Genomic DNA, 10,274 nt, shown 5'->3' on the forward strand with positions numbered 1-10,274 from the left:
CTACTTCAGTGTTTATGGGATTGAACTAAGTCCAAGGGTTTGGTTCAGAATTTAACCTTTGCTCCTCAGTATTTTTTGTTTGTTTGTTTGTTTGTTTGTTTTTTGCGGTACGCGGGCCTCTCACTGTTGTGGCCTCTCCCGCTGCGCAGCACAGGGTCCGGACGCGCAGGCGCAGCGGCCATGGCTCATGGGCCCAGCCGCTTCGCGGCATGTGGGATCTTCCCGGACCGGGGCACGAACCCGTGTCCCCTGCATCGGCAGGCGGACTCTCAACCACTGCGCCACCAGGGAAGCCCCTCAGTATTTTTTTTAAAGCGCGCGCGCACACACGGTTATATTTGAAACAAATATATTTTACTTCTTTTATTAGAACGTTTAAAAAATAAATGTGCCATTGGTATCTGGAGACAGCTTTTGGTTGTGATTGAAGATGGTTATAGTGGTGTAGGTACTGTTTTATTTAATACTTCAGATTGACATTTCAAAGACTTTTTCTGTCCCCAGCTTTAAAAATTCAAGCGTCAAATCATGTAATAATAGTTTTTATCTTTTCAAGACACTTGATAAGCACTTAACTATGGTTAAGGTTATGGTAGACATTGTTTTTTCTAAAGTCACCATCGTATAGTCCTATTCCTGTGAAATGCATTTTCTCAGAGGCTACTGAGAATAAAGCAAATCCCAGAACAACGACAGAATAAAAATATAATATTTTAGTACAAACTTTTTTCTTTCTGTGTTGAGATTCCCAACTGCATTTCACCGGAAAGATACACAGGCTCTTCTCCCTGCTAATTTTTTTTTCTCTTCAGAGTAGAGATGCCCAGCAAGGAAGGCTGTTCAGCAGCAGCTGACCCATGGAATCACACCCCCCCCCACCCCAATGCACACACGTGTGTGCACACACATGCGTGCCTTCCCTTTGAATAGCTCTCCCATTTCCTTCAGTGACACATTATTTAGGAAAGCTTTCAGCACACTGTGTGAAATAAGCTTTGAAATAAAGATATATGCAAGGTCATATTGCTTCTACCTTGGGTTCCTTTATCGTGACTTCTTTCTGCCTTTAAATGTTATCTGTTTTTTTAAGGCTTAAGACCTAAGTCTACCATGAAACACTCCAAGTACCCTTCACACCTCCCTCACTCTGCTAACTTGTAACCAAAGCAGGAGGTTTAGCTTTGGAATCGGACATTTCATTTCATTTTCTTGACAAATATCTATTGAGCCTGTCTCTTTGAATCTGTCTCTTCCATTTACTAGTTCATTTACTAGTTCTTGAGCAAGCTGCTCAGTATTTGTAAAAGATTTTCTAAATCAGATCAAACCTCCAAGGATATGAGGAGTAAATGGAGCGTAGAACAGTGCCAAGCACATCCAAAGAGCTTAATAAGAGGTAGTGAATTACGGTGCTTCTAAGCGCCACAGACCATGTGTGTTTTGTGTTTGCAATATAATAGTGAGTGGTTTTACAACGGTGTTTTTAATTTGCTTGCGAACCCCCAAAATAATTTTTGTAAAACTATCTCCCTTGCACACGATAGGTTGTTTTATAATGTTTTACATCATACTTTCAGGTAGTTGGAAAGGATGCAGTTTCCCACGTGGTATAGATACTGACATTTTAATATAAAATTGGTACATCACTCAACTATATCTCAAGGAGTATCATATTGCACTTTTATAGCCATCACCATCAATTTTTAAAATACATGGTATTTTACACAGTTCCTTTTTCTTGAAATTGTACTTTGATTTTTACCCACCCCCACTGGATATTATCTTAATGTAATTTATTTATGTCTGACAGATTTTTATTCTGTCATACATGTCTTTAATAAAAATATTTGTGTAAGTTGAAACTAAATTTTAAAAGTTTCCTTTAACTGTAACTCTAGGAGTTATTTTTCTTCTGGATTGAATTATTACAAGTAGTAATAGTTGGTCAGAACAGTATAATACCTGATGGATTTTGACAAATAATAAATATGAAAAATGGAAGTTTAGGCTGCCGGGTCTGGGGCCGCGGGCGGCCGGGGCCGCGGGCGCAGCCTCCTCACCTCTCCGGCCATGGCCGCGCTTGGCCGGCCTTTCAGCGGCCTCCCGCTGAGAGGCGGCTCGGACTTCCTACAGCCGCCACCGGCTTTCCCCGGTCGGGCCTTCCCGCCGGGGGCGGACGGCACCGAGCTGGCCCTGCGGTGGGAACCCCGCGCCGCCCTGAGCAGCCCGGGTGGGAGCGCGGCGCGCGGACGGTGAGGATCTCGGCGGGCGGCGGGCGGGCGCGAGCTACTTGACCCTCCCCGCGACCTTCGGCGGGGGCTTCTCAGCCCCAGGTTGCTGATGAGGATACTGAGCCCCACAGTCGGTTACCGTAAGTCATCTGAGGTAGCAAAGCGCGGGGGTCCGCTTCGGACCCTGGCCCCCCTGCGTCCCGGGAAGTGAGGAAACGGTCCGAGCTCGCCCAGGGCGTGCGAGGAAGGGAGCCGGGTCGAGCCGGGTCGAGCCGGGCCTGGAGCTGCCCTGGGCGCGCACTCGCCTCGCTCCCTCCAGACCGCGGCGGAGCCGCCGCTACTGTTAACTTTCAGCGCCTCTCGGACATTGAGTTTTCTCATCCGCAACTTGGGACAAAAGTGGATCCTCCTAGTGGGATCATAAAATAAAGTGCTTAGCCCGGTGCCTGCCCCGATACGTTTTCCCTACGGTGGTCCCCCTCAATTTATCTCCCCCGGTCTTGACCAAATGAGAAGTTTAGATTTCAGTCTCTATACCTGACTGACCTTGTGACCTGTATATCCATTACACTCGGCAAGGAAGGGGACAGCTGGTGGGAATGGGGTGGGCAAGATTATCGGAGCCAGAAAGTGGATGCTGAATGCACCCGCTCAATAAATTTCTCAACTGACTGATTTTCTGGTTTGTTTCAACAGTGTTTCAGTTCACCATAGAAAGAAACACAAGCGAGAGGAGGAGGAGGATGAGTAAGTTTCAGGTGCCTTTTATTCACTTAATGGTCACTTAATTTAACCTGTTTTATATCCATAACTTTGTCTTTAAGTGAAAGGGTGAAACATCAGGTGTCTGAAAGGAGGTCCAAGGAACTGATAACATGGGTTAGGTTTTAGAGAATGGAGCTGGGCAGGTCAGAGGGAAACTTGTCACTCTGTAAACAATTGTATAGCCTGGACATGGAAGCAACCTAAGTGTCCATCGACAGATGAATGGATAAAGAAGATGTGGCACATATATACAATGGAGTATTACTCAGCCATAAAAAGAAACGAAATTGAGTTATTTGTAGTGAGGTGGATGGACCTAGAGTCTGTCATACAGAGTGAAGTAAGTCAGAAAGAGAAAAACAAATACCGCATGATAACACATATATGTGGAATCTAAAAAAAAATGGTTCTGAAGAACCTAGGGGCAGGACAGGAATAAAGACCCAGACGTAGAGAATGGACTTGAGGACATGGGGAGGGGGAAGGGTAAGCTGGAAAAAAAAAAAAAAAAAAAAAAAAAAAAAAAAAAAGAAAAATGGAAGTTTACTGGAAATTTATATCTTAACGAGATTGATAGTTGGAGTCGTTCCTCAGTTGAAATTGACACCTCTGACTTTTTTGGGCTGTTTCATAGTACCATGCCTTTCCATTCTGGGGAATACACCATAGTAAAAATAGGAATGAGTGAGAGGTATTTTTGGTGAAGTTTTGTAAAGTGGGAAGATTGAAAGGAGCTTGGAAGAGGAAAAACAACAGTATGATAGCTGAACTGCAGGCATATTCCCAGGGAGGTCAGTTTTAGTGAGGAGTACTAAATGGAAGTACAGGGATCTGGAAGCCTTTTTCTTAGGATTATATATGTTGTTGCAACATGTTCCTTGACAAATCTTCATGTGCCCTAGAGGTACACATGCCCTAATTTAAAGACCATTTGATTTTGCTGCCAGGGTACATTTGGCAATGTCTGGACACATTTTTGATCTGTCACATGGCGGGTGGAGGGTGTGCTGCTTCTGGCATCTAGTAGATAGAGATCAGAGTGTGGTTAAACATCCTACAGTGATCAGGACAGCCTCCCATAACAAAGAATTTTCCAGCCCAAAATGTCAGCCAAACCGAGGGTTGAGAAGCCCTGGTTTAGAGGATTAGTTTTGGAATCAGACTATTTAACTCTATAACCTAAGGCAGTGGGTTAGTAAACTTTTTTTGTAAAGTACCGGACAGTAGATAGTAAAATATTTTAGGCTTGTGGGACACATATGATCTCTGCTGCATATCCTTGTTTTTATAACCCTTTAAAAGTGTGAAAATAATTATTAGCTCCAAGGTCTTTCAGAAACATGTGATATAAGGCAGTTACTGCCTTCAAACCTCAATTTTTTTCCCTCTGCAAAGTACTAGTGATAGTAACAATGCCTCAGGAGTTGTTTGTAAGGATTAAATGAGATAAACATCTAGCATAGTCTTCAGCACACATTAAACGCTCTGTAAATTGTGCGTTGGTGGTAGTGGTATCCTGTAGCAAGTAGCAAAAAAGTGGGTGCCAGGTCACAGTGTTGTTCAAGACCCTATTCAAGTCAATTGGAAAAACTTAAAAATGCTGGTTAAATTCCCAGATCAGCTCACAAAAGCCTGTTTAACCTCTGCTGTCTTGCTTTCTGAACTCTGAGCCTCCTTGTACCCTAAGGGACGTGGAGTGCAGAATTCCTGTCCCGTGGTTTCTAAGGGAAGATCTACCGACATTCTCTTCTAAAGAGGAATTCCAGGGAAAGGAAATTTGATTTTGATAGGGGATTCAAGGTAGGGCAAGTGAGGTCTGATTATGGTCAATTGTATATGATGTTTTCTAAATTGGAGACTGAATATATATATATATATATATATATTCTCTCAACTACTATGAAGTCACTGCATGATAAGGCTGACCAATGGTTTGTTTCTTTTTCAGGTTAGAAAGTATGGTTAGGCCAGTTTTGGTGATGGCTTTATAATGTAAATTGTTGCAAAAACAGCCTTATCCTGTTACTATAATTTTTAATGAGATCACAGGAAGACAGTCTCTAAAACTGCAGTATCCACAGTAGGCACATGTGGGTATTGAGCGCTTGAGATGAAGGTACTTGGAATTGAGATCCGCTTCAAGCATAAAATACACACTAAGTTTCAGACTTAATGCCAAAAAATAAGGTAAACTATCTCATTATTAATTTGAATATTGGGTATATGGTGGAATAATATTTTGGCTGTATTTGGATAAATAAATAGCATCACTGAGATTTCTTTTTACTTTTTAAATGTGGCTATTAGAAAACTTAAAATTACATATGTAGTTAACATTATAATTCTGTTAGACAATCTGCTCTAAAGCTTCAGTTTACTTTTTAAAAATTAGTAATTAATTTTTTTATCCTGTACATATTATTAAGAATTAGATATTTTTATAAGACCTGCAGTGAAAATCAGAGGTCCCACCCTCCCAGCCTCATCCCTTACTCCCAAAGGCAGCATGTATCAATTTTCTTACCAATTCTTTTGGTCTTTCTGTCTAAATCTGTGAACAGGATGCTTATATTGCTACTTTATTTTATTTTTCAGTTTTAGGCATTGTCCATTAATGTCCTAGTAAGAAAGATGAAATTTTAGGTCTTCTATCCTATACCACAGGCACAGAAACTTTATATCCATCCATCTTCCCATCTTCTCAATATGGTTGTATTATAATTTTGCTTGTATCAAGATTCATTATTTACATTATTATGACATTAATCAAAACTGAAACATGCTGTACATGATTACTTTTCTTTCTAGCTCAGCATCTTGTTTTCCCTGGAGTTAATAATTGTCTTGATTTTTATTTCCTTAGTTTACCATGTACTTATCACTGATTAAACCCTGAGTCCTCCCACAGTTATTTATTGGGTTGGCCAAAAGGTTAGTTTGGTTTTTTCCGTAAGATGCTCTAGTAGCACTTAATTGTCTTTAACTTCATTCAAAACAATTTTGTTAGATTGTATGTGACAGCTGTCATATCAGCGTGCATTTAAAAAAAGGCTTATCAAAATTGGTGAATTTTAATATTGAAGATAGGAGAAGAAAAGCAACATTTTTGGCATACTATGGTTATTATTTTAAGAAAGGTAAAGACGCAGTGGAAACACACAAAAAGATTTGTGCAGTGTATGGAGAAGGTGCTGTGACTGATCGAACGTGTCAAAAGTGGTTTGCGAAGTTTTGTGCTGGAGATTTCTCGCTGGACAACGCTCCACAGTCGGGTAGACCAGTTGAAGTTCATAACGATCAAATCGAGACATTAATGGAGAGCAGTCAACGTTATACCACGCAGGAGATAGCTGACATACTCAAAATATCCAAATCAAGCATTGAAAATCATTTACACCAGCTTGGTTACATTCATCATTTTGATGTTTGGGTTCCACATAAGTTAAGCGAAAAAAACCTTCTTGATTGTATTTCCGCATGAGATTCTCTATTTAAACGTAATGAAAACATTCCTTTTTAAAAACAAATTATGACAGGTGATGAAAAGTGGATACTGTACAATAATGCGGAAAGGAAGAGATCATGGGGCAGGCAAAACGAACCACCACCACCCACACCAAAGGCTGGTCTTCATCCAAAGAAGGTGATGTTGTGTATATGGTGGGATTGGAAGGGAGTCCTCTATTATGATCTCCTTCTGGAAAACCAAGTGATTAATTTCAACAAGTACCGCTCCTAATTAGACCAACTGAAAGCAGCATTCAAAGAAAAGCATCCAGAATTAGTCAACAGAAAACACATAATCTTCTATCAGGATAACACAAGACCGATGTTTCTTTGATGACCAGGCAAAAACTGTCACAGCTTGGCTGGGAAGTTCTGATTCATCTACCATATTCACCAGACGTTGCACCTTCGGATTTCCATTCATTTCTGTCTTTATCTCTTAATGGAAAAAATTTCAATTCCCTGGAAGACTGTAAAAGACACCTGGAGCAGTTCTTTGCTCAAAAGGATAAAAAGTTTTGGGAAGATGTAATTACGAAGTTGCCTGAAAAGTGGCAGAAGGTAGTGGAACAAAAGGGTGAATACGTTGTTCAATAAAGTTCTTGGTGAAAATGAAAAATATGTTTTTTATTTTTACTTAAAAACCAGAGGCATTTTTTGGCCAACCTAATAGATCTGTTCTCAAAACTTGAGAACACATTAGGTATTCTATCAATGTTAGTTGCTTGAAGACATCTCTGGAGTTCTGTCTTCTACTCCAGTAAGAACTGTTTCCGTAATTGTCATCTGTGAACTGCTGTCATCAGCCTTGTGATTACTTTCATCAAACATGGAATCCAGGGCTTCCCTGGTGGCACAGTGGTTGGGAGTCCGTCTGCCGATGCAGGGGACACGGGTTCGTGCCCCGGTCCGGGAGGGTCCCACATGCCGCGGGGCAGCTGGGCCCGTGAGCCATGGCCGCTGAGCCTGCGCGTCCGGAGCCTGTGCTCCGCAACGGGAGAGGCCACAACAGTGAGAGGCCCAAGTACCGCAAAAAAAAAAAACATGGAATCCAAGAAAAAGAAGGTGTAATATCTGAGCAGTCACTTGGCTGGGTTTGGAAGTTATTTTCACTCAGAGTCATGAATTAATTATACTATTTTCTTGTAACTTCTGTTGGGTTTAAGAAGTTCCTTAGCAATCTTATTTCTCTTTATATTTATTTATTTATTTTTATGGATAAGCCCTTTTAAGATGGTCCCTTTGAGCCTAATGTTCTGAAATTTCCTGGTTGTGGGGGTTTTTTTATCCTTTGTTCGTGGGTATTTTTAATCTGGGATTTCGTGCTTTCCAGTTCAGGGAAATTCTTTGAAATGTTTCTTCAGCTCTTCTATCCCTGATATATATTTTTTTAATCTATTCTCTATTTCTGGAAGTTTTGTTATTCAGATGTCAGACCTTCTAGACTGAGTTCTCTCTAATTTTCTTGTCTGTTCTTTCCTATTTTTCATCTCTTTGTCTTTTTGCTCTGCTTTGCAGAATTTTTCTATACTTTTTTAAACTTATCTTCTCATCCCTCTACTGAGTTTTTCTTTCCAGCTATTTTGTATACAATTTTTAAAAGCTCCTTTAGTTCTTTTTCCTTTTTCGTATGTGTATATCCTGTTTTTCTTTCATGGATGCAGTATTTTCTTTTTCTTTATATTATAACCTTATAAACAAAGATTTTTTGGAAGTGTTCTTCTCCCTGCATATTATCCATTTCAACCAAATTGCATTGTTCTTATTTTTCTTTTCTTTCATATTAGATGTTTTCCTCACCAGTTTTCTGATTCTTAGCTCTCTGCTTATGTATAAGATTGGGGCACTAAAATGTTAATTGGAGACTCTGGGGTAGAACCTATCAACCATGGCTTCTCTGAAGAGTTAGTTGCTTGGACAGTTCCTGGGGGAACTCTCAGTGTCACTTTCTTTAGGTTTTTCCTCTTGGTGGTGGTCAGATTTCTCAGAGAAGACACTATAATCTTTTTTCTGGAGTGGTACCTATCTGCCTGAACTCTAAGACCCAAGTTGGGGAGAAAAGGTTGAAGGTCTCAGTATTCAGTATCTAATTTTTCATCGTCCTGCTTTTGATATTTACCCTTAATCATGTCTGATAGTTCCCTGTCCTGAGACATTTTATTTTATGCTCTTTTGAATTAAAATATCCAATCTTCTTTCAGGGCTGGAGAGAAGTAGTGTTTTGGGGTGCTTGGTATAGGAGAGATCTAAAGGTCGACTTTGTACATTAGCTTTGAATCGGTCCTTTTTTCATCTCTACCTCCACTCCCTCTTCCAGAGGAAGATTGAATCCCATCAGTTCCTGTGCCTTTCGGAGGTTCTGTGATGAGATATAAATGGGGCTGTTTCTCTGGTTTCCCGATTGACAGTGTAGGCGTCAGCTTTCTCAAATCTGTTTTGTGAGTTACTACTTGTCTTCCTCCTTTTCCAGAAACAAAGCCCTGTTGACTCTTCATCCTCCCTCTTTGTGAGTTACGGCTTTGTTATTTGTTTTATTAAAGGATATAATAAGGTGCAATATAGTGCACTAATCTTAGATTTACAGATTTTTTAATGTATGTATACACCCATGTAATCACCACTCAGATCAAAATAGAGAGCATTTTCATATGCTGTAAGGTCCCCTCGTGTCCCTTCCAAGTCTATACCAACACCTGTAATCATTATTTTTGTTTCTATCATAATAGACTAGTTTTGCTTGTTCCTCAACTTTACCTGTAAAATCATATAGTATAGTATAGTAGTCTCAATATGAAGTTTTTTGTATGTGGCTTCTTTTTTTGTTTGTTTTTGTTTTTGTTTTTTTTGCGGTATGCGGGCTTCTCACTGCTGTGGCCTCTCCCGTTGCGGAGCACAGGCTCCGGACGCGCAGGCTCAGCGGCCATGGCTCACGGGCCCAGCCGCTCCGCGGCATGTGGGATCTTCCCAGACCAGGGCACGAACCCACGTCCCCTGCATCGGCAGGCGGACTCGCAACCACTGCGCCACCAGGGAAGCCCTGTATGTGGCTTCTTTTGTGCAATTGGTGAGATTCATCAGCGTTACAGGCATCAATTAAAAAAAATTCCTGCGTATTACTGCATAATATAAATATGCCACTATTTATCCCTTCTCCTGTGGGTGGGCATTTGGGTTGTTTCGATTTTTTGGCTTTTGTGAATAAAGCTGCTATGAATATGATTGTACATGTTTTTGGTGTGTATATTCATTCATTTCTCTTGGTTATATATCTCTAAATGGAATCGCTGGGTCATAGAGTGGGTGAATGTAGCTTTGGTAGAAATGCCAAATTTCCATAGTGGCTGTAGCATTTTTCACTTCCACCAGCAAAGTATATGAGAGTTCCAGTTGCCATCTTCTCTAATGCTCGTCAGTCTTCAGTTTCAGCTTCCTGACAAGTATATATAGCTGACCCTTGAACAACAGGGGATAAGGGGTGCCAGTCCTCACACCATCAGAAGTGCCTCTGCTGCTGTCTCTGCCTCAAACACAAAGGAATCGATACATGACTCATCCAAGGGCAGGAAGCTGAAACAATTTGGATAGAATCAGGACGCAGACCCCAGTTCTTTTGATTCCACGTAATGTGATCTCTAATCAAACACACTTTCCCTCATACTTAGTTAATTTAAAGATCTGTAAAATGAAAATACAGTACTGTATTTACTGAAAAAATCCTTGTATAAGTGGATCCCCTACTGTTCAAGGGTCAGTTGTAGTCATATTATGGAT

Source organism: Hyperoodon ampullatus (genome assembly GCF_949752795.1).
Source record: "Hyperoodon ampullatus genome assembly, chromosome: 16".
Classification (NCBI taxonomy): domain Eukaryota; kingdom Metazoa; phylum Chordata; class Mammalia; order Artiodactyla; family Ziphiidae; genus Hyperoodon; species Hyperoodon ampullatus.